At 39.0% G+C, this 26,005-nt stretch overlaps 1 protein-coding gene and 1 pseudogene across 4 annotated transcripts in view; one reads left to right on the top strand and one right to left on the bottom strand.

Annotated features, from left to right (window-relative positions):
* Window positions 1-26,005, bottom strand: part of PDE5A (phosphodiesterase 5A) — a 153,719-nt gene that overhangs the window by 88,011 nt on the left and 39,703 nt on the right. The window lies entirely within an intron of this gene.
* On the top strand, window positions 910-3,780 carry LOC143668407 (bone morphogenetic protein receptor type-1A pseudogene; annotated as a pseudogene).

Below are 26,005 nucleotides of genomic sequence, written 5' to 3'. Positions count from 1 at the left end.
TGAAAATGAGGCCAAAGTCTGTACGAGCAAATTAGTTTATGTGGTCCCTGGCTGTAGGCTCCAGATTCCCCTAAATCTGGCCAGGGATCTGTACACTGGATGACTGAACAATGCTTTGCAGTGGGAGGGGAAAAATAGAAGGGAAGAGGGTACAAAATGTTTTGCTGGGTGGCTCATGCAGCATCAATCCTTACTATAAAAGCAGAACCAAATTACCGCCTGTTCCCAGTGGGTCTCTAAACTTAAAACAAGGCTTCTCAGTAGACGCAGGGGATGGTCCTAGAGCTCTCCCTCTATTAAACCCCCCATATGCCTAAAAAATTAAGTTACTCATTTGCACCAGTGTACAATTTAAGTATTAATCTGCTCAGGATTATGAACAGGGTAAACACTATTTCTACCTGTGGGCTGAAGAATTTTTCCTCTGGATACAAAAGCAGTGTCCCTTATTCACCATTTTCAACTTCAAAACAGTGTTCATGAAGTTTAATAACTGTATTTTTCATTTCTAGAATTTCTATTTCTTTTTTCAAATCTGCCTGTACCTTATTCTGTCTTTTCCCCCTTTTAAATACAGACCTGTTTCCCTTCCTTCATCTCTAAGAATGAACTTTTTTTAAAGTATCTTTCTGATTTTTTTCTACCATCTTTAACACTTCATAGATGAATTCTCCTATTTGTTACATTTGCTAACTCTCCTTTGGTTGTGACTATTTTCTCATGTAGTGTATGATTCTGACTGTAAATTTATCCTTAGGAGGACTCTTCTCCATGGGAGTCCTATGTTCCCTGAAGTGTGAATGTCCATATACAGCGACTTCTTACTTGACTCTGTCCTACACTGCTGTTGGGAATTTTTTTTAACAGTTTTATTCACACACCATACAATCCATCCAACGTGTAAGATCGATGGCTCCAGTATAATCAGAGTTGTGTTTTCATCACAATCAACCTTAGAACATATTCATTACTTCCCCTCCAAAAAAATACCCCTTATAGCCTCTGTTGTTGACACTTAGCATTGGTGTGGTACCTTTGTTACAACTGACGGGAGGCTATTATAATACGACTGTTGACTATAATCCATATTGGCATTAGGTATATTTTTTCTCATGTAGCACCCGATCATTAACACCTTGTAATAACAGTGACAAACATTTGTTTTAGACTATGGGAGAACATTTTTATATTTGTACTAATAGCCACCTTCATTGTCTACAACAGGGTTCACTACGTTACACAGTCCCCACTGTTCTTCTAATGACATGCATGACCCTAAACTTCCCCTTTTAGCCATAACGATACACACAATGCAGTGTTGTTAAGTATATGCACGATAACAAACTATCATCACCTCTATCCTTTTCCAAATATTTACAATCAATCTTACTAAAAATTCTGTACAAATTACACAACAGTTTCCCATTCTCTACCCTCATTCTATCTTCTGGTAACCTCTATTCTGGCTGTTGACTCCATGAGTGTGCTCATTATATTTAGTCCTATTAGTGAGATCATATAACATTTGTCCTATTGTGTCTGGCTCACTTCACTCAACATAATGTTCTCAAGGTTCTCCCATGTGGTCACATGCAGCAGGACTTCATTTCTTTTTACAGTCACATCATATTCCATCATACGCATATACCACATTTTGTTTATCCATTCAACAGCTGACAGACACTTGGGTCATTTCCATCCTTTGGCAAGTGTAAATAATTACCCTATGAACACTGGTGTGCAAATGTGTGCTGCATCCCAGCTCTTAGTTCTGAATATATACATAGGAGCGGAACTGCAGGACCACATGGCAGTTCTATACTGTTTCCTGAGGGACCGCCAAACTGCCTTTCACCAAGGCTATCCCATTTTATAATCCCACTAGCAGTGAGTGAGTGTTCCTACTGTCCCACATCCTCTTCAATACTCGTAGTTTTCTGTTCGTTTAATAACGGTCATTCTAGTAAGTCTGAAATGATATTTCATGGTGGTTTTCATTTGCATTTCCCTAATAGCTAGCAGTGTTGAGCATCTTTTCATGTGCTCTTTAGCCATTTGCATTCCTCTTTGAACAAGCATCCATTCAAGTCTTCTGCACACTTTAAAATGAATTGCTTGCCTTTTTATTATTGAATGCTATAATTTCTTTATATGTTCTGGATATTAAACCCTTACTAGAAATGTAGTTTCCAAATATTTTCTACTATTTTGTAAATTGCCTTTTTACAATTTTGACAAAGTCCCTTGGAGCACAGACGTATTCAATTTTGAGAAGATCCCCTTTATCTTGTTTTTTTTTCACTGCTTGTGCTCTGGGTGTAAAGAAACCACCACCTGCCACAAGATCTTGAAGATGCTTCCCTACATTTACTTCTAGGAGTTTTATGGTCCTGGCTGTTATATTTGGGTCTTTGACACATTTTGAGTTAATTCTTGTATAAGGTGTGAGGTAGAAGCCGTCTTTCATTTTTCTGGATATGCACATGTAGTTCCCAGCACCATTTGTTGAAGATACTGCTCTGCCTCAGTACAATGGACCTGGCAGCCTTGCAGTCACCATGCACACCTCGCTCTGCACAGGGGGCCTGGAGGATAAGTTCCTCCCCAGGGGCCTGGATTTATGAAAATATGCATCTGTTTAATACTATCCTGGAATTCATGAGGAGGAAGCATAAGTCAAAGCTGTTTGGAGACAACTCTAAGCCCAATTTTTTTCTAGCTACATCTCTCAGGTATCTCTGGAAGGATGGCAAACAAAATCTGGAATAAAGAAGTCCCTTCTCTCCTCCTCCAGCTTTCTCCAGCTCCTCCTTGGCAGAACCTGTCATCAGGCATTGGTGCAAGACACTGTTGTTAGCATATCCCAGATCTAACACTACAAGGCAGAAAATACAGACAGAAGGAGTCGGAAGAAAGCAGTGGAAGTTTGGAGTCCTTGGCAAGTCTGTGGCCTTTTAAAAGAAAACCTCATTGAATAAAAGTCATTTCAAGAAACCAAAATCTACCAAACTGTGCTCACGTGTCATGAGAATATCCTTGGCTTTATAGGAGCAGACATTAAAGGCACAGGCTCCTGGACTCCACACTATTTGATTATTGATTACCATGAAAACGGATCACTCCACAACTTCTTGAAATGTGTTACACTGGACACTGGAGTCCCACTCAAATTGGCTTATTAGCTGCCTGTAGTCTGTGCCTTCTCCCCACGAAATTTATGGCACCCAAGGAAAGCCCACGATTGCTCATCGAGACCTAAAATCAAGAACATCCTCACTGAGAAAAATGGAAGCTGTTGTGTGGCTGACCTAGGCCTTGCTGTTAAGTTCAACAGTGACACAAATGAAGCTGATGCACCTTTGAACACCAGGGTTGGTACCAAATGCCACATGGCTCCAGAAGTGCTAGACAAAAGCCTGAATAAAAACCATTTCCAGCCCTATGTAATGGCTGACATCTAGAGCTTTGGTCTGATAATTTAGGAAATGGCTCTTCACTGTATCACAGGAGGGCTAGTGGAATAGTACCAATTGCCACACTACAACACGGTACCAACAATCCTTCATATGAAGATATGCGTGAGGATCTATGGGTCATATGTTTGAGGTTACCTGTGTCTAACTACTGGAACAGTGATGAATGTCTAAGAATGATATTCTGAACCTAATACCAGAATGCTGGGCCCACAATCCAACCCTCAGACTTACAACATTGAGAATCAAGAATACACTTGGTAAGATGCTTGAATCCCAAAACAAAAGATTTGACAGTAAATCATGAGGAGACTTTCTAGACTTCAAGAACTGGTTCACCCAAGGAACAGGTGGAATTAAAGAGGATTAAGGATGCTAAAGTGGTTCTCAGACTCTTTCCTCATTACAATTTCATGGGCTGCTAATAAACCTTTCAATATTCTGCAGAATACAAGCTGGGAACTTGCGAACACTTCATTCTTTATACATAGACAATTTATTTTTAAATGGGGTTTTTGATGCCTTTCTAAAAATTGGGTTTTTATGAATGGCATCAAGACTTCAATCCTGATTAATAACATCTCCACTCAAACTCTGGGTACACCTGTTCACAAACTGGTATTTTCTGTGAAAGCCTTAAAAAGGTAGATGAATTCAGCAGAGATGGAGAACTATACATTTTGTCTTTCACCTGAGAAAATGTAGTCTATCTATATTCTACCTTTGTAAAACAACCTATAGATTAGTCCTTAGTATCCCAAACTGATAGTTTATGTCTTGATAAAGGCATGTGTGTGTGCGTGTGCGTGTGCGTGTGTGTGCATACCAGGAGTCCCCTGCTGCCACCTGAATCAGAAGAAGAAAATTTATGAATGCCCAGGAAGATACTGGTGGCTGGTGTGTGCATGGTCAGGTTCATGTGCCAACCTGGCCAGGCAGTGGTACCTGTTTGTCTGGCTGGGCAAGTGCTGGCCTGGTCTGTTGCTATGACAACATTTCATAGAATTAAATCATGATCATGTCAGCTGCATCCACAGCTGATTCCATATGTAATCGGCCAAGGGGAGTGTCTTCTGCAACAACTGACGTTTAATCTAACCAATGGAAGGCTTTCAAGGAGGAATCAGAAGAGACAGGCTCTCTTCTCTGACCCTCTCCTGTGGAGTTCCTCCAGACCCTCCACCAGAGTGGTCAGCTTCACAGTCTGCCCTACAGATTTTGGATTCTATGTCCCCACGGTTACATGAGACACTTTTATAAACTTTATGTTTACAGATATTTCCTAACTAATACACTGGTGGTTTTGTGCTTTAAAATGCAATACCTAAGATTTGCCAAGAATGTAAAAGCCATTTATCTTGCAGGTGAGAACAGCTTCCTCATCAACTTTATTTTTTAATACAAAAGCTGATAGAATTTCATTCCAAAAGAAATGAAAAAGGTCCATAAATTTGAACGTTGTTTTCTTCCCTCCACCATGTTTTTTGAGGGGCAGAGGGTGTAATTATGATTTTTATCTCATGGAAAGCATCCTATCCAAAACTGGAACTCCAATGCCATCAACCCTCACTTCTTATTGAAGTGAGTTCTGCATTTGGCAGTAATGTTAGTGCCTATCACCATTACGGTGTTAAAAACGATGGATATTTTGTATGCTTTATTTACACAGCTGTTCCTTTACAAACATATTTTGTGTATACACATGCATTCATACTCGTCAGCCCCTCATATCTCATCCTTAAGAGAAAAAAATTAAATGATCACCAGAAAAAATGTTACAAAGTAGAATGATTTATAAATTTTCAGAATGAATGCATTCAAAATAGTATATTAAATCCACAACTATTTTGTTAAAATATACTCAAGGCAAAAACTTTCATTAAGATATCATCTCAGTTTTCCTTTACGAAAGTAACTTCTAATTAGAAAATTATATTTCAGAGCTTATATAAATTTATCAACTATTAAATATGCATTAGACATCTAAATCATTTGAGATTTCTGGTTTTAATTCTGCTCCGTAAGTTATAAAGAAAATGAAGAGTCAGGCAAAAAAAATTCAGGTATTTATTCATTATCTGTATCTACACTGAGTAGATGTTATTCACTAAAATCTACATATTTTATATAAAAAAAATCAACTGACCATACATATGCAGGTCTACTTCTGAACACTCAACTCATTTCCATTAACCAATGCCTATCTTTGTGTTAGTACCATGTTGTTTTGGTCACTGTAGCTTTGTAATTTGCTTTAAAATTAGGAAGTGTGAGTCCTCTAACTTCATTCTTTTTCAAGAATTTTTTTGGCTATTTGGGGCACCTTAAATTTCTAAATAAATTCAATGTATAGCTTTATCATTTCTACAATGTAGGCTGTTGAAATTTTGACTGGATTGTATTGAATCAGTAAATCAATCTGGGTAGAATTAACATCTTAATGATATTTAGCCTTCCAATCCATGAACAGAGAATGTTCTTCCATTTATTTAGGTCTTCTTTGATTTCTTTTAGCAATGTTTTATAGTTTTCTGAATACAGGTGCTTTACATCCTTAGTTAAACTTATTCATAGATATCTGATTCTTTTAGTTGCTATGGTAAATGGAATTTTTTTCCTGCTGTCCTCTTCAAATTGTTCATGACTAGTGTGTTTTTGTTTGTGGATCTTGTATTCCACCACTCTTGTTTATTAGCTCTAGTAGATTTTTCAGGACTTTCTAAATATAGGATCATGTCATCTGCAAATAGTGAAGGTTTGACCTCTTCATCATTTGGATGTCTTTTACTTCTTTCCCTATTCTAATGGTTCTAGCTAGAACTTCTAGCACAATACTGAGTAATAGTGGTGACACCGGGCATCCTTGTCTCGTTCTCAATCTTAGAGGGAAAGTTTTTAGTCTCCCCGTTGAGTATGATGTGAGCTGCGGCTTTCCCGTATATGACCTTTATCATTGTGAGGAACTTTCCTTCTACTCCTATCTTTTGAAGTGTTTTTTATCACAAAAGGATGCTGGATGTTGTCAAATGTATTTTCTGCATCAATCAATATAATCATGTGGGTTTCCTCTTCAATTTGTTAATATGGTGTATTACATTAAGTGATTTTCTTGTGTTGAACCACCCTTGCATAACTGGAATAAAACACACTTGATCATGGTGTATAATTCTTTTAATGTGCTATTAGATTTGGTTTCTAAGTATTTTGTTGAGGATTTTTACATTTATATTCATTAGAGAAATTGGTGTGTAATTTCCTTTTATTGTTGTATCTTTATCTGGCTTCGGTATTAGGGTGATGTTGGCTTCACAGAATGAGTTATGTAGTGTTCCCTTCCTGTTCAATTTTTGGAAGAGTAGAACTGTATTAATTCTTCTTGGAATGCCTGGTAGAATTCACCTGTGAAGCCATATGCTCCTGGGCTTTTATTTGTTAGGAGAGTTTTGACTACCTCCAATTGCTTTACTTATAACTGGTTTGTTGAGCCTTCTTTTTCTAGAGTCAGTGTAGGCATCATGTGTGTAGGAAGTTGTTCATTTCACTGCAGTTGTCTAGTTAGTTGGCATATAGTTGTGCTAGTATTTTCTTCTGATTTTTCTATTTCTGTGCAGTCCATAAAAATGCCCTCTCTCATTCCTGACTTTATTTGCAGCTTCTCTTTTCGTCTTTGTCAATCTAGCTAAGGGTTTGTCAATTTTACTGATCTTCTCAAAGAACCAACTTTTGGTTTTGATAATTCACTTTTTTTTTTAATTCTCCATTTCATTTATTTCTGCTCTAATATTTGTTATTTCTTTCCTTCTCCTTGCTTTGGGATTAGTTTACCCTTCTTTTTCTAGTTCCTCCAAGTGTGCAGTTATAGGTCTTTGATTTTAGCTTTCTTCCTTCTTAATGTAGGTGGTTTAAGGCTATAAACTTCCTCTGAAAACTGCTTTCACTGCAATCTGTAAGTTTTGATTTGTCATGTTCTTGTTTTCCTTTGTCTTGAGGTATTTACTAATTTCTCTCGTAATTCCTTTTTGACCCACTGATTGTTTTAGAGTGTGTTGTTTAATCTCTATATATCCGTGAATTTTCCAGTTCTCTGCCTGCTATTGCTTTCCTGCTTCATTCCATTAAGGTGAGAGAAAGTGCTTCAAATAATTTCAATCTTTTGAAATTTCTTAAGACCTGCTTTGTTACCTAACATGTGTTCTATCGTTGGGAATGATCCATGAGCACTTGAGAAGAACGCATATCCTGCCGTTTTGGGGTGTAATGTTTTGTATCTGTCTCTTAGGTCAAGTTCATTTATCATATTAAGTTATTTGTTTCTTTACTGGTCCTCTGTCTAGACGGTCTATGTATTGATCTGTGGTATACTGAAGTCTCCAACCATTATTATAGAGATGTCTGTTAGTCCCTTCAGTTTTATCAGTGCTTACCTCACGTATTTTGGGGCATTCTGGTTAGGTGCATAAATATTTATGATTGCTATTTCTTTTTGATGGATTACCTCTTCTATTGATATATAATGTCCATCTTTATGTCTTATGATATTTTTGATTTAAACTCTATTTTGTCCACTACTCGTATAGCCACCCCAGCTCTTTCTTTGTTATTGTTTCTGTGAAATATCTTTTTTGCAGCCTTTCACTTTCAATCTATTTGTATCCAGAGTCTAGGCTGAGTCTCTTGTAGACAGTAAACAGATGGATCATATTATTTATCCATTCTGCTAATCTACATCTTTTGTTTGGGGAGCTGAATCCATTAACATTCTATGTTATTACTGTAAAGACAGTACTTCGAACATTTTATCCTTTGGCTTTTACATGTAATATTTTGTTTTTGTCTCTCTTTTTTACATTTAGTCCCCCTTATTGATAGTCTTCATTTCTATACTCTCCTTCAAACTTCTCTCTCCTCTTTTCTTTTCAGCCTGCAGAACTCCCTTTAGTTTTTCCTGTAGGGCAGGTTTCTTGTTAATGAACTCTCTCGGTTTCTGTATATCTGTGAGTATTTTCAATAGTCCCTCATTTTTGAAGGACAGTTTTGCTGGATAAAGAATTCTTCACTGGCACTTTTTCCATTTCAGTATCTTAAATATGTCATGCCATTGCCATCTTGCCTTCATGAATTCTGATGAGAAAGCAGCACTTAGTGTTACTGAGCATCCCCTGTATGTATGTGATGGATTCCTTTTCTCTTGCTGCTTTCAGAATTTTCTCTTTATCATTGGCAGCTCACATTCTGATTGTCTTGGAGTAGGTCTTTCCGATTTATTGTTTGGAGTATGCTGCAATTCCAAATACGTATATTTATGTCTTCATAAGAGTTGGGGATTTCAAGCCATTATTTCCTCAAATATCCTTTCTACCCTCTTTCCCTTTTTTTGGCAGCGTGAATTTGCATCTATCTATACCTGCGTGTGGTTCGGGCTGGTGTTCTGATGATTCACAGGTGTCTCTTCCTTCTGCCTCCACCGTTGGCAGAAGGCAAGCTTTCTTGCTGCCCCTGGCTGGTGGTGGAGTTTTGCTAGGCCTGGTTTCATGGATGCAAACGTCACAGATCTAAGCTTTCCACAGGAGTTTTTAGTTACAGCCCTCCAGCTTCCTCCCTGCCTCCCACCACATCTGGTACGGACCCATTCCACAATCTGCAGATGTTAACCTCAAACATCAAGCCTACATCTGAACTCCATAATGCCATGGGCCCATTTGGCTTTCAGTCTCAGTCACTCTTCTTATCTTGGGCTCCACCTTTTGTTGCTGGCACTTTGTGTTTTCCCCTTCTTGACTCTGAGTTTGTATATATGTAACATATGTGTAGATATATATATATAAAACATTGTTTTCAGCAAAATTTTTACTCACCACTCTACTGATTAGAGCACAGGGGATATTCTTCATCTATTCAGACTGACAAACTAAAGTCTTTTTCATATGCTTCAAAACCTATTTTGTATACCCTGAACATCAGGTCTTTAATATATTGAATTTTTTTCCCTAACATTAAAGGAAGATATTTACTAATTGGAAACTTCATGGAATGATGGCTTCCAACAATGAGTTTTTTTATCTTTTCATAATCAACTACTTCTCTCACTAATCATTTTACAGACTGATATGTAAGGGATTAATTTCAGATGATTAGTTAAACATATTTGGTATTTAAAAAGGAAAATTTATATCTAATATGTATGTGTGCCTCCATTTCCAGCTGGATGAAATTTTTAAAACAGCATTACCTCTGGTTAAGTATTTTACATGAGGGAATAAAGACAGGAGAAAAAGAATATTATTTACTCAGGTCACACAGACAATAAAAGCCAAAGAATAGTATAATTCTCCAAATTTCAAGGACCCTGAGTAAAACCAGCATACTCTCTCCCACTTGCTGGTTTAAAATCCTTCCTTCTGTCATCTATTACGCCTTTAAACAAATTAGTTCATTTGCTTCAAGCCACATAACAGCTAAACTGCTGGTCTTTAAAAGTCAGTTTTCAAATATAGCTTTTATTGTAAGCATACGTCAGACTTCATTTCTAAGAGGCAAATGTCCTAAAAATGTTAGCTTCCATATACAAAAGATCATTGACTTCTGCCTACCTGCTTGCTACCTGTGCCCTGACATTGTGCTTTCTTTTTTTAAGTTCAAAGAAATGTCTCTGTTTTCTATTTCTGCCAGCATAAATAGATTATGTGCTCACAGGGTCAAGTGTTCTTTAAGGAATGCAAAAGACAAGTCCTGATTCTCACTGTGTGAGCAATGTAGAATGTGACAACTGGTGGTTCAGGGGCAGCTGGTCATTGCTACACTGAGCAATTTCTTTTTCAATCAGCCGCTGCCCCAGACACTAAATGACGTCATATGTCAATCCTAATATATTTCCCCATTCCCAGTTATAGGAGACTCTTACCAGGAAACTAAAAGCAGGGGAAGAAAAGGAACAGACTTTACAAATCTTAGCTATGCATCTGTCCTACTCAGTGGAAATGTCTCCATCTTAATGACAGGGTTCTTGACAGTGTATAGCTGAACTAAAAACCATACTTCACTACAAAAATAAGAACTCAACACTATGCCCAGGAGCCACTGGAGAATTCTCCCCAGGGCTCTTTTCAAACTTTTCCTCAACTCAGTCATTCATTCACCTTCAAATACTTTATTCAACAAATAATTATTGAATGCTGTTTTAGTTTCCCAGTTGGTAAAACACATGCCATATAATGTGTTGTCTTAAACAAGAGGAATTTATTGGCTCATGGTTTTGAGAATAGAGGAGGTTCAATATTGAGGCATCAGCAAGGCAAGGCTTTCTCCCTGAAGACTGGGGTGCTCTGGGGCTGGCTGCCAGTGATGTGCCGTCCTCGGCGTTTCTGTCATGTGACAATGCGTATGGTGGCATCTTCTTCCTCACCCAGGTTTTGCTGACTTCCAGCTTTGGGCTACTCCCCATGGCTTCTCTTTCCATGTCAAATTGCTTATAAGGATTCAGTCTAATGAATTAAGGCTCATTCTCTGTTTCAGTTTGCTAAAACTGTTAGAATCCAACACACCAGAAATGGATTGACTTTTACAAAGGGGATTTGTTAGGTTAAATATTTACAGTTCTAAGGTTATAAAAATGTCCAAATTAAGACACCAGGAGAGGGACACCTTCTCTGAGGAAAAGCTGCTGGCATCCGGGGTTCCTCTGTCACATGAGAAGGCACATGGTGACATTCGCTGTGCTGTCGCGCCTGGATTCTGGTTTCAAAATGGCTCTCTCAGGTCCTGTAGGTCCTCCTAGCTTCTCCTGGGGTGTTTTCTTTCTCTGATCTCTCTCCAAAATGTCCCTGCCTTTTATCCTCTCATAAAGGACTCCAGTGAGGTGATTACCCACCTAGAATGGGCTGGGCCACATATCCATGGAAACCGCCTAAGCAAAAGGTCCAACCCACAATAAGTCTGTACTTATTCTGGGATAGATTAAAAGAACATGGTCTTCAAACCAGCACACGCCCATTCCTATTGGGCACACCTTAACTAATGACTCTTCAAAGGTCCTATTTACAAATGAGTTCATACCCACAGAGCAGGGGTTAAAACCTGAATATGCCTTTTTTGGGGAGACACGATTCAATACCCAACAAGTGTCTATTACATACCACTGTTCTAGGCAAAATAAATACAGTAAGGAACAAAATAGCTAAAAATCTCTGTCCCCATGGAGTTTATTAGTCTTGGAAGGGAACCCTACCCCAATACCCTTCATAAATGAGCAAACTGAAAAAGGAATGACATGACCAATCGAGGCTTTTTCATCTTGTTTCCAAAGTGCAGCCAGTCAATAAATTATGGTGATATTCTATGTGATAGGCAAAATAATGGACCCCCCCAAAAATGTCCATGTCCTAATCCTAAGAACCTGTGAATATGCTATCTTGCACAGCAAAAGGGGCTATGCAGATGGGATTATGTTAGATTTTGAGGGGAGGGGAGGGGAGGAGGTGAGATGGGGAGAGTAACCTGGATTATCTCAGGCAGCCCAACATATTTACCAGAAGATGGAAAAGGCAAGAAAATGGATTCTCCCCTAGACTCCATAAAAGAATGTAGTTATGCTGCTACCTTGATATTAGCCCATGGAGAGCTATTTTGGATTTCTGATCTCTAAAACTGTAAGAAAATACATTTGTGCTGTTAAGCCCCTATGGTTTTGGCAGTGTGTCACAGCAGCAATAAGAAGCTAATACATGTCATTAGAATTATTACTCTCACATTCTTCCACTTCTTTCCAACTTTTCCTCACTCCATATTATATCTTCTATTTCACCATCAAAACCGTCACTTTCTTTAAAGGCTCTGGCATTTCATTTTTAATTGTCATCTAGCCTTCAGTTCATCTTTGACACTTATGCCAAATTTATCTTCTTAGAACACTGCTTTGCACACACAAATCACCTCAGTACTCAAAATTTTTTAATGCTTCTGTTCATCTTACAGTATTAAAATTGAAGATGTGACTAACATTCCACACCTCAACTTTAACTAAGATTACCTTTGAATTACAAGCTACAATGATCTTCGCGCACATCAACCTTTGAAATACTGCCTTCCACCTTCTCTACTGAGGTTGAAAATTTCCAAAAAAAGTGTTCCCTTCAAGCCTACCCCTGTGGAATTCTACGAGGGAATTATCTTCACTATATGCCTGAAAATGAGTTATTCTTCTTTTTAACTTTATCTTCTCTACTCATAGCCTGACTCTCCAATAAGTTTATTTTCTGAAGACATGATCTGTATCTCACACCTTGCGGGGGCCTCAATACTTTGCACTGTTGTGAATGCACTCCATACTTGACAGTTATCTATTGATGATGATGGGGGAATTGTCAAAGGGGACCAAAATTTTTTTTTACGGTGATGTACTTACTGGACAATTCACATTCAAATATTACTTAATTATATCTGCTCATCTTTTTCTCTACTCTTTGCTTGAAATTGGAAATCTACCCAAACCGGACAATTTTATCTGGAGTTAGAAGTTTACATTATAAGCCTTTTAGTTTTGGAGTTGAAACTTAAAGCCTAAAAGACACTGGGAGAGAGGGAAAGAAAAGCTTGTGACTATTATTTTTAATTTAAAACATTCCGAAAATAAGGTAACAAACACGCAGATCTTTGTCATGTACAGCAGTGGCAAGGTACACTAAGAATTGACTGGAGGGCTGTTAAAACATAGCTCGCTGGGCCCCAGCCCTAGAGGTCAAGCTTCAGTAGATCCGGGGAGTACCTGAGAATTTTTATTTCCAAGTTCTCAGGTAAAGCCAAACACTGCTGGTCCAGGGACAAAGGACCCTTTGAGAATCACTGATTCAGAGTTATAAATGTTGCTATTTGGTGGTGTCTCCTTTGTTCAAATTGAATTAAGAGAAAATTAAATTGGATTCTTTTTCCATTATCCTCCCCATCCTTCCTCCCCCGAGTAAACCAGTGTCATTATGATCTTACCAAATACACGCATTTCCTATACAATATGGCATTTAACACCGAATTTTACTCATGTGATCCTCAAATGATGTACATTTGGATTGTTTGCAATTTTTTGCTATACCAAAGAATCTATGACAAACATCTCTCTCCATGTCTTTGTGTATACATGCAGGATTTTGTCTGGTGAAATCCTCATAAGGATTACAGAATTCATACATATAACAGAAGTGCACAAGAACTCCTGTTACCCTCACATTCTTTGAAGCACCTGATATCATCAACTTTCTGGTATTTGTCAATCTGATGAGTATAAAACTCATTATTGCTTTAGTTTGCATTTTTCTGATTACTACAGAGAGTGAACATCTTTTTTATTTTTATCTGCTATATTAGTTTTCCTCTTCCGTGTTGCCCACATGTACCTTTGTCAAGGCTAACCTTTTTGTTGTTGTTGTTTTGGGTTGTTTGGCTCTTATTAATGAATTTTAGAATCAAAGTTTGATGTTTTTGTAAATGATTATTGGTAAGGTTGACTTGACTTGGTTGTGAACCATCTTCTGCATCAAGTGTGCAAGCACCTCTACCTCTCAAGTATTATCTTGAGAGAATACTTATGAATTTTGCAGGGTAGGGAACAAGACAAGTATGAACATAAGATAATTAGATGATTTTAATTTGTTCTCACAGCCAGGTGGCTAGGAAGAGGCAACCAAGTTGAAGGGAAACTTCAACTAAGTTTCAAGATATAAATAGCAGAGTCCTAAAGATAACTGACACCAGAAATACATGCTCAACGGCCAATGTCTCTAGCATAGTTAATAAATGCATTCCAGCTGAAAAATGAAAAAATCATAATGCTAAAAATTTTGCCTTTAACAATGAAGGACAAGGAAGAGGAGAAGGAGGGAGAGCCTGCTATGTGATGACACTTTGCATCTGTTAATTCATTTATCTTTACCACAACACTTTCAGGTTGATATCATTATCCTCTTTTACAACAGAGGAAACTGAGGCTCAGAGAGGTTAAAGAGACAGTCAAGAAAGGGCAGACCCGACTCCACTCTGGTCTAGTCCCACGGCCTATGCTATATCTTGAACTCCTTCCTCAGGGAAAGGGGAAGCCAGGACTAGTACATAATACAGATTCTTAGGTATTATTCTCTTAAACTGAAGAAATCACGAGGGCCAAAGGTTTTCCAGTAAAGACCAAGGGTTTCTTTAGTTCCCGTGGGGTATGTGTATCTTTCTAATGCATATTTTCACCAAAGAGGGTAGAATAATTTCAAAGTTATAACTTTAAGAAACAAAGACCTTGGATTTCAAGGTGGCTGCAAAAAGTTGTTTTGTTTGACTTAGACTTTAAATCTTGTGACAAAATTTTATCGCCAAGAACCATTTATGCAACATAAAGAAAATCCTATGTATCAAGGAAAAATGAGTAATACCAAACAGTTTAAAGAATATGTAGATTCTGCAAGAAAGGTGAAACTACTTTATGGTGATAGAAATCAAAACAGTGTTATCTATGGCTCGTAAGGACTGACTGAGGTTGATACACTTACACAGGTATATATACAGTTATCTAAACACATGAAATTGTACTTTGAGACCTGAGTATTTTACTGCATGTAAATTTTTTTTTTTTTTTTGCATGGGCAAGCACCAGGAAACTGTATGTAAATTTTAACTCCATTTTTTTAAAGCAATAAAAAACAAGTGAATTTGTAATTGCTGATGGTCTATGAAAGTGGCTGCCCATGTGACAAGTTCCCAGTGATCTTGGGAATGGTGAACCAGGCTGAGCTCCTGGGCATTTGTTCTGTGTTCTCAGACAGGATGGATGGTCCCCAGGTGGCGTAGGGGAACTCCACCCTCTGGGGGTCAGTGGCTGCCCTGCCCCAGCAGTATCCACAGTGAGTGGAACCAACTCGAGCCTGGGTTCCTTCCATATGAGGCGATGTTGGGCATCAGTCTTAATCCTAGTGTTTATTCTCATCCTTCTGCAGGATAAAAACTCCTTTTCCCTGCCAAATACTAAATTCTCTGCCACACTAGGTTTCAGCAATGAGGTAAAGGTCTTAAACCTATAACCACTGGGACCTCTGGCCTCCTTTCTAGACTTTTATGTCCCTTGGGATAGGGAAATTCAGCACATAGCTATTGTGAACGAAGTCTCCTTATATGCTCTTTTAAAACTGCCAGCGGCCCAAAGTTACATGCAGAAAAGAGCCTGCTGTCTTACCCACGGCAGACTAGGTACAGTGTTTACGATTGTTGGTGAACTTTCCATTCCTACACCGGTCGGGTCTTGTAAGCACTCTCAAAGGAGGACACTGACATCCTCTGAACCCCACTGCGTACAGAGCTCCGAGCTAGGAACTGGAATATTCTGGCCTCATTAGGACTTTGAAAACCACCCTGTGGGTCTGTTCTTCATATTGAAACTTTGAGACGAGCCACTCATGGCACAGATCCACGAAGAAATTGCTCAAGGAAACACTGCTCAAGGCCAGCACCAAAGACAAAGACATTTTTGCTTCAAAGCCAGAGATCTTTCTGTATGTCTCTGCCTAATTGGGAATATGCCCAAAATACAATAAAAAATTTGTATACTTGATACATATTGTACAAACTGTACTTGGTATCAGAAGAATTTCATCACTGTTTGTACTTACCTTTACACATGACATTGCCAAAAACTATTTCAGAGCCTTGGATGCATTAAATAACTAAGATTTATTTTGAGAGTGGTGTCCCGCGTTCTGCCAGGTGCTGGCCTGTAAAGCACAGGCTCACCCTGCACACTGCTGTTGGATTTGGACTCTGTTAAGCCAGGATCTAGTCAGTTCCACTACCGCCTGCACTTACAATAGGCCTCTGTCTCCACAGTCTGGTAAATGCAACACTAATAAAGCTTCCTAATATTTACAGGGTAGGAGGGTGTGCCCATTATGTACACCTACCAGAACTGGGGGAGAAATAACACAACAAAAGTAGCAGAAAGCAAGTTTCATGTGTCAAAACACTCAGTAGGCTGAATCTCATTTAAAACTTAAAGTTGATTTCAAAGGGCCTGAGAAAACACCTTCTTCATTAGAGTTGAACCACATTTTATAGCTCAAGAGATCAAGAAAATACATGTTTGTGTACACGTGTATGTGTGTACAGACACAGACACACAGACTCAGACTCACAGATACATATTTTCTTTCACACTCAACAAATCCTTCACATAGAGAACAGTCTATTGTGTCATCACAGTCCAACCAGAATGTTATCTCTGAGAGTTTTTCTTCCAAATGGAAAATGGCCCTGAAAAGGTAATCATATATGAAATCTTAGATCAGACACATCCTGCTACCAAAACTCCAAGTTGACATGCTGCCTGCAAAAACAGGATATGTCCTCCTCCATTTGGTTGTGTACAAAGGAATTAAAATTATTTAAAACACTGTTTAAACTACAAATTTTATTATTATATTATTCTAGCCCAAAATTTGCACTTTCAAAACCTAAAATAGTAAAGAGTTGGTTGGTAGCTTTTTAGGTAAAAACACTAATAAAAATGAAGGAAGGCAATTTATGCCACAGGGCGAAAAATACAGGCTTGGTTTAAGATGATGTGGTTCAGAATTTGAGCTCGGCCACTTAATAGGTACTCAATACTGGGAAATTTCCTTAACTTGGCCAAGCCTATATTTCCTCATATATAAATGGGGACAACAGTATCAATAAATTACTGGTCACTATGGATCAACATGAAGATCACAGCTCTACTGACATTTACCAATAGCCTTGGCTAAATTTCTACTTGAGATCCCCTACTTGTCAATCAATTTGGGTCACCATGCTTCAAGCTGATAAAGAAATACTCTTGATAAGAAGCATAGTACAGGTTCTCAGGTGAACTAGATTACTGCACACCACAAGCGCAGCTGGAATGTCACTTCCTCTGGCAAACATTCTTGGTTCACTCTGCTTTAATGGAGCTTATACACTAGCGAGGAGAGACAGATAATTAACAAACCAGGAAGTCAGTATGTAGTGTGTCAGATGGTGATTAAGTGCTTAAGTGCTATGGAGATAACAGAGCAGAGACTATGGTAATGGGTGCTTTTCAACTGAAGTAGCCAAAAAAAGTTACAGAGCAGTCATTTGAACAAAATCCTGAAGGAGGCGAGGGCGTAAGCAATATGGATATCTGGGGAGGAGAATTCCAGACAGAAGGAACAGCAAGTGCAAAGGTTCTAGAGCCCAAGCCTACCTAAATGGTAGAGAAACAGACCATCTGCAGGCTGGAGGGGAGTGAGCAAGAGGGCAAATGACAAGAGATGAGATTAGAGGCCAGAGAGGGTAGGATCAAGTGAGCTATCGTTGTTGGGTGAGGTGATAAACCTAGCAGGATTTTGAGCAAGGGAGTGACAGGATCTAACAACTTTTACATGAGTTTAAATTGAAGAAATAAGTACAGCAGCAATACTAATTTGGTCAGCAAGTAAACAGAATTTCAAGCTATGAAAACAGATCAGATCACCAAAAGAGTAAGTGCAGCCATAGCAAAGAAAAGGGCCCAGGAGCGAGACAGAGAGGCAGTTAATGAGACAGGGTTGAAAAGCAAGGGGTCAGAGGTTCTGAAAGACAAGTGAAAAAAAATGTATTGAGGAGGAAGGAGGGATCAAGAACGACAATGTCAAATGCTGCTGACAGACTGGGTAAAAGGAGGAATAGGAAGTGATCAGTAGCTCCTTCTCCTGGAAGTCACTGGGACCTTATCAAGAGTGGTTTCCATAGAGTTGGTGCAGGTGAAAGCTTGATGTAGTATGTTCAAGAATGGAAGGAAATGGAAATGGCAAACTTGGACAGCTCTAAAAGTTTTGCTCTGATGGAGATAAGAGAAATAAAGTGGTTCCTGAAAGGAGACGGATGATCTGTGGAAGTCTGGGTTTTTGTTTTTGAGATGGGAGAAATAACAGCATATATGTATACTGATGAACCGATTTGGTTACGAGGGAAATTTCGGTAATTCTGGAGTGTAGACAGTGGTGGAAGGATTTCTCTTTGGAAGTATTCTGCCTTACTTAATTTTTCCCTAAAATCAGTTAGCAAGGCCGTCAGAGGAGAGTGGGGATGAGATATTTGAGGGGAGAGAAGAAAGTATTAGATAGTAAAACAATATATCCCCACACACACACCAAAAAAAGCAAACTAATTGTCTTGTCACCCACAAACTAACTCTCTCTGTTATGTTTTATCTTAGGGAACATCACAGCTCTCCCCCCACTGTCTGTCCAAAACCTAGAGGTATTCTAGATTCTTTCTTCTCCATCAATTCAATCACTCAGCTTCTCAAACAGAAGGATAACATGTCCACTGTCCTTTTCCCAAGGCCAGGCCTTGGTGCACTTCTCTTTTGGACTACCACAAAAGCTCCCTTACCAGCTTTCCTATTTTGGGATGCAGGACTCTATGTATGGACAAACATGGAAATTACTTAATTATCAAAAATCTATCAACTGTCCAATTATGTGGCTCTGGTTAAGATATTAAACAAAGAGAACTGTTCCTCATTAAGGCTGTGACCACATAGATCTTTAAATAATCGCAAATGTTTTCAGGCTTAAAAAAAATTCAGCGCCTCTGCTGCATGGCGCTGGAGGGCTCTGCCAACCTGTACGTTCTTGTCCCTAGCCATGTCCCTCCTTCTGCTTCTGAACTGATGCAGAACACTGTGCAGAAAAGTAAAAGGATAAAACAATGAGCAATTCCTGCAGATATTAAAAAGCAAAATACTCTTAAGAAAAAGAGAGAAGAAAAAAGAAGCAAAGTACTTAGAGTTCATGCAAATAGATGATCTCTGTACTGGTTTGAAAGGATGTATGTCCCCTAGAAAAACCATGTTTTAATCTAAATCCCATCTCATAAAGGCAGAATAATCCTTATTCGATATTGTACGTTTGAATCTGTAACTAGATCACCTCCCTGGAGATGTGATTGAGTCAAGAGTGATTGATAAACTGGATTAGGTGATGACATGTCTCCACCCATTTGGGTGGGTCTTAATAAGTTTCTGGGGTCCTATAAAAGAGGAAACATTGTGGCTCAGCAGGCAAGAATGCTTGCCTGCCATGCCAGAGGACCCGGGTTCGATTCCCGGTGCCTGCCCATGTAAAATAAAAAATTTAAAAAAAAAAAAAAAAAAAAAGAGGAAACATTTTGGAGAATGGAGAATCGGAGAGAGCAGAGAATGCTGCAGTACCACGAAGCCAGCGACCTTTGGAGATGAAGAAGGAAAATGCTCCCGGGGAGCTTCATGAAACAGGAAGCCAGGAGAGAAAGCTAGCAGAAAATGCTGTGTTCACCATGTGTTCTTCCAGCTGAGTGAGAAGCCCTGACCATGTTCACCATGTGTCTTTTCACTTGAGAGAGAAATCCTGAACTTCATCGGCCTTCTCAAACCAAGGTATCGTTCCCTGGATACCTCTGATTGGACATTTCTATAGACTTGCTGTAATTGGGACATTATCTCGGCCTTAGAACTATAAACTAGCAACTCACTAAATTTCCCTTTTAAAAAGCGATACCATTTCTGGTATATTGCATTCCAGCAGCTAGCAAACTAGAACAATCTCCTATAGAACAATATTTCTGACATAACCTTTTAGAAACCTTTTAATATCTCAATGATTTACCACAGCACAGAGGCAAACATCTTCCTCGTCTTCTCCTCAGTCTTCCTCCTTCAATCTGAACTTCCTCTTTTCTCTTTTACTCATGCCCACATTGAGCAGCATATTCAACTCACCAGTTCACGGTGTTTAAACTCAGTCTGTGTTGCCTCTGGTAGGTCATTTTATTTTTGAAGTACATGAAAGGTTGAGAAATAATGATTTAAGATATTATTATTACTACTATTATTTTTGCATGGGCAGGCACTGGAAACGAACCTGGGTTGCCAGCATGGCAGGTGAGAATTCTGCCACTGAGCCACCATTGTATCGCCCTAAAATATTATTCTAATTAACAAGCAGAGCTTGTCGTATCATCTAGCCATTCTTTTTACTGTGGAATATAGATATGTATATAACATCAAATTTCCCATTTTAGCCATTTTTAAGTGTATACTTCAGTTGGTATTAACTACATTCACAATGTTATGCTCCCATCACCAGCAGCATTACCAAGATATTTTCATAACCTAGAACAGAAGCAAAACCTCCCTGTGCTGGTTTGAAAGTATTATGTATCCCACAGAAGCCATATTTTAATCTTGATCCAACCCTGTGAGGGCAGCTATTTCTTTTAATTCTCATTCAATATTTGTAGGGTGGAAACCATTTTGATTAGATTCTCTCCACAGAGATGTGGCATGCCCAGCTGTGGGTGTGAACTTGATTAGATTACTTCCTTGGTGATGTGACACACTCAATTTTGGGTGTGACCCTTTCATTAGATGGACATGTGACACCACCCATTCCAGGTGAGTTTTCATTAGCTTACTGGAGTCCTTTAAGAGGGAAATTTGGGAGAGAGCTCAGAGCAGAGCTGATTACATGCCTGGCAGAACAGTTGCTTAAGAGCTGACTGAACCAACATGAGACCCAGACATCTGGAGATGCAAGGGTCCAACAGACACCGCCATGTGCCTTCTCATGAGAGGCTAAGTAAGCCAGAACCCAGAACTGTGTCTCAGAGAAGCTAAGAGAAGCGCCACAGACACCTGGTGAGGAAACCCCACAGGAAGCAAGGGAGCCAAGCAGCAAGGGACCAGCAGATGCCAGCCATGTGCCTTCCCAGCTGACAGAGGTACTCCAGACGGCATCAGCCTTTCTTGGATGACGGTAACCTCTTTGGTGCCTTAATTTGGACACTTTCACAGTCTTAGAACTGTAAACTTGTAACTTGCTAAATTCCCTTTCTAAAAGCCGTTCTATTTCTGGTAGCATTAGCAAACTAATATAATCCCCAACTCCTTTCCCCCAGGCCTCGGGTAACTTCTAAATTACTTTCTATGAACTTGCTAAATCTCAGCATTTCATGTTAAGTGGAATCAAAATAATAACTGTTCTTTTGTATCTGGCTTATTTCATTCAATAAAATGATTTCAAGGTTCATTCATGTTGCGACGTATCAGAACTTTATTTTTATGGCTGAATAATATTCCATTGTATGCACACATGACATTTCTTTAATCTGTTCATCTGTTGATGGACAGAGGTTGTTTCTACCTTTTGGCTATTGCAGATAATGCTGCTATGAATACTGGTGACAAGTATCTGTTTGAGTACCTGCTCTCAGTTTTCTGGGGTATATACCTACAAATGGAATTGCCAGGTCATCTGTTTAACAATTTTACACAGCAGCTGCACCATTTCACACTTCCACCAACAACATACAACAGTTCCAAAATCCAGCCCCTTTGAAGGAAAGCAAATAAAACCTCAAAATATACCAGAAACTTGTGGTAAGGTTTTTAAATATCACCGCAAAGTCTTTAATATTCCTCTCTCCAAGATGTCAAAGCTAATTCCCCTCCTTTTGAGTCTGAGCAGGACTTAATGACTCACTTCGAAAGAACAGAGGATGGAGGAAGTGATGGTGACCCTCTCCGGAGACGAGGCCATAAGCTCCCTCCTCGCTCACTCTTCCTTAACTCACTCACTCTGGGGGAAATTAGCTGCCATGCCACAAGGATAGCAATTATGGAGAGGGCCTGTGGTGAAAAGCTGAGGCTTCTGCAGCCATCCCACTGGAAGTGGATGCTCCAGCCCAGTCAAGCAGCCTCGGCCTCCTCCTGACTGCAACTCCACAAGAAACCTGAGCAGGAATCACCCAGCTTCCTAAGCAGCTTCGGAATTCCTGATTCCTAAACCACAGAGACTGTGAGATAAAAAATACTGGTTCCTTAAAACCACTAAGTTTAGGATAATTTGCTATGTTGCAAGCGAAAAATGAAGTAATGGTATGAAACCAAATAATGTGTAAGAATCAAACAGAGCTGCAATTCTAAACCCAGGTCATTTTCAATTTATTTCACTACTGTGAGCTGAGGCAAAATAATAATAAAAAGAAGAAGAACTCAAAAGTTTAATAAGACCATCATCTCTTACTCTTTAATGCAAATTGAGCATAGAATGTTAATTTCCTGTGTCTGGTAGAAGAGAAACTACTAGGGATTTTTGGACGAGAACTTCCTAGGAAGGAAAACAGAATATTTAACAGTTTACAAAGCAGTTCAACCTGTGTAATCCGAGCTCTTAACAGATGTATCTAAATGTATACATATACATCAACTGAGAGCAGCAATTTCATTTACAACCACTTTAACTCTTAAGAAAGCAAGTGAAATCTATTCAAGGGTCTAATTATGGGACTCTGGGCCAGATGTATAACACAAGAAAACTGTTTATGCTTATCTGCCTCCGGTTCTATATCTCTAATATTCATTATTCAGGGTCTATGTAAAACCCCTCAGAGCTAAATTTATAAAATGATCTATTAAATTTAAAAATGTAGCAGATTCCCTTGAATGGTTATCCTGAAGGTACTGATGGAGATATATCTCATATTGAATAAAATATAACATTCAGTCTGAATTAGTAAAAATAAGATCTCTAAGCAGTAAAAATAAAATATTATCTGACTGTGTGATTGTGGGAAAAAATATATCATCTGATCACATATAATTATCACTAATTTAATCTTCACCCTCAAGCCTTTATTCGCCCTTTCTTATTTTCCTGGATCAGTAGTGTACCTTCAGGGATTTAACTGTTTTTCATCTGCTGTTCTTAAGTAATGTTTTTTCCACCTTAGGAGAATGGATACTGTCTCCCTTGTAATATATACTTGCTTATTAAAGGACAATGTGGAAAAAGGAAAAAAAAGATCATCACCATAATAGCATCACGTCCAGGACAAATGGAAACTTCGCAACTCCCTTTTATTTTGTTTCTAAAACTAAGCTACAAGAAAGAATACTGCAGGGGTACAAATACTAAAAACGACTCAAACGTTTTTAAAACACACACAACTAGCCAAATCCTTAAGACTAAAAGAGATGAGAATCAACTGATAGTCTGCAATTAGACCCTGTGTACTTTTGTACCTATAATTTCATCTAATTTTGACTTAGAACTGAAGGATTATGCATAAAGATATAAAGCTTATCTATTTCAAGCAATTTACTTGTCCAGTTTAGAAAGCCCTGATCATCTGTGAGCATGAGACCAACCACCATACAAACACGCCCATGCTGCCTCTACTAGAGCTTTCATCCTTCCCTGTGCTTCCTCTAGCTCCCCCAATCCACTCTCTCTCCTTGGAACTGGTGTGTTGAATACTGAACTCATTTGACATTTATCTTGCTACCCTTTCTGATGTTAAATTTGCTTATAAGATATACCTCCTCAAATTGAAAATTTTTAAAAAACAAGACTTTTCTTACTTCATATTTTTTGATGCCTGCACTGCCTAGACCAGTGCTTTATATATTGTAGTGATTCAATAATTACTTATCCAAACAAGATGACTTAGGGGAAATAAATTATTTTAAAAGAGTATTTTTAAATGAGTAGACACAGTCATAAAGTTTAAATTCTAAAAACATTTATTTTTGTATGTTGCAGTCTGAATTACACATCTGATTCCAACAATGACCAATTCTGTGATTTCTGGTGGTCTTTAAAGCTCTTTGATTTCTCATGATATTTATCTAGAAATCTCACAGTTAGCTGACACTTTTATGAATCCCATCAGGCCTTTTTTTTTAATAGGGAGATATAAATAACTGGAAATGTGTTAATGTGCTCCTTTATCACACTGTAAAGGATTCATCATAAATCATCTCTTTTAACTACATATTTGGACCAAAAGTATTACAAGTATATCATCAAGTGTGATAAAATAAAACAAAGAGGATAAAACAAAAAGAGAAAAGTAAAGAGCTCTAGTTCCAAACTGGACTTCCATTTAATAGCGGGAGTTAATATCAAACCAAGAGAAACAAGTGTTTCTGTTTAGTCCAAACGACATTTATGGCTATAACTGTTAGCTCAGATCAATAAGAAGTTTTCACAGAACTTGCGTTATTTCATGATGACCCATTTTCTATCTCCTACCTCACTCTTACTCTGCAAATGATCTAACAGAGAAAACTGGGCAGGCACTGAGTGAAAAGGAAGGGCTCTGAATAAGAGTTAACATCTAGGGTTGGTTATATAGGTGCAGCCCTTTAAATAAAGAAGGGCATCTGTCTCTGCCATGTCATATAATGAGTCATACTTCAGGGGAGGGCAGAATTGCAAAAGTAGGTCACCTGAACATAGAGAGTGAATTTCCCTGAACGTCAGTAAATATAAAAGGTTTCTGTCTAGTTATAGAAATAATTAATGCAAGTGACCGAAAAAACCAGGCCCAAGTACCCAGGTCTGAAAAAATTCAACACTAAGTCTAAATATTCAATAACAGCCCTAAAAATCCATGTACTTGCTTAAAGTGTCTTTCATTCTGCTGCGTGCGGGGCTCCCGGCTCTCCTCTGAGCACACAGGGCCACACTCATGTAAACGACGATCCGTAACTCTTCTTTTTTGGTTGGGGGGTGCATGGCCCCGGAATTGAGCCCCGGTCTCCCGCATGGAAGGCAAACATCCTACCACTGAACCACCCACGCACCCAATCCATAACTATTTTATCTCTGATAAAAATTTCCTCCTACTTATTGGTTGGATTCCTCTTCAGGCATTACAGAGAAGGAGATTCTGAGACCTCTTTCTCTCTCTTTTTCTTGTTAGAGAGAGACTCACAGCAAAATTTAAGGTTTAAGCATTAACTTTGAAATAACATCAAATACAGCAAGGTCCCCTTGTCCCTGCCTTCAGGCCCCACTTCTGTGTGGAGTAGCATTAAATGCATCAGTGTATCTGGTTCCCACTTCACCCTCCCAAAATCAACAGTAATTTAAATGTGTACTGCAGTTTCCTGAGAAAGCCCTACGGGAGTGGGAACCACACTGCAGTTATCATCCACAACAGAATTTTAAGGAACTCCTTTTTCCCGCTGTCTTAGTTTTCCAGGGCTGCCATAACATGGTACCACAACTGGGTGACTTAAAACAACAAGAATGTATTGTCGCAAAGCTCAGGAGGCCACAAGTCAGAAATGAAGGTGTCCGCAAGGCCATACATCCTCTGGTTTCCGTAGAGAAGAATCTGTTCTGCCCTTCTGTCCGTGTGTGTGTCCAGGTCCTCTCTTCTCATAAGGACACTGGTCATGGTGAGTTAGGGTGTGCCTAACCCAATCTGGCCTCCTCTTAATTAAAGCATCTTCAAAGACCTTATTTCCAAATAAGGGCACAGTCACAGGACTGGGGGTCCGGGTGGGGTGGGGATACAGATCAACCCATAACAGGGGTCCGGGTGGGGTGGGGATGCAAATCAACCCATAACAGGGGTCCGGGTGGGGTGGGGATGCAAATCAACCAACCCATAACAGGGGTCCGGGTGGGGTGGGGATGCAGATCAACCCATAACAGGGGTCCGGGTGGGGTGGGGATACAAATCAACCCATAACAGGG

The sequence above is a fragment of the Tamandua tetradactyla genome, chromosome 24 (assembly GCF_023851605.1).
Source record: "Tamandua tetradactyla isolate mTamTet1 chromosome 24, mTamTet1.pri, whole genome shotgun sequence".
Taxonomy (NCBI): domain Eukaryota; kingdom Metazoa; phylum Chordata; class Mammalia; order Pilosa; family Myrmecophagidae; genus Tamandua; species Tamandua tetradactyla.
This window is presented reverse-complemented; position numbering and strand designations above follow the sequence as displayed.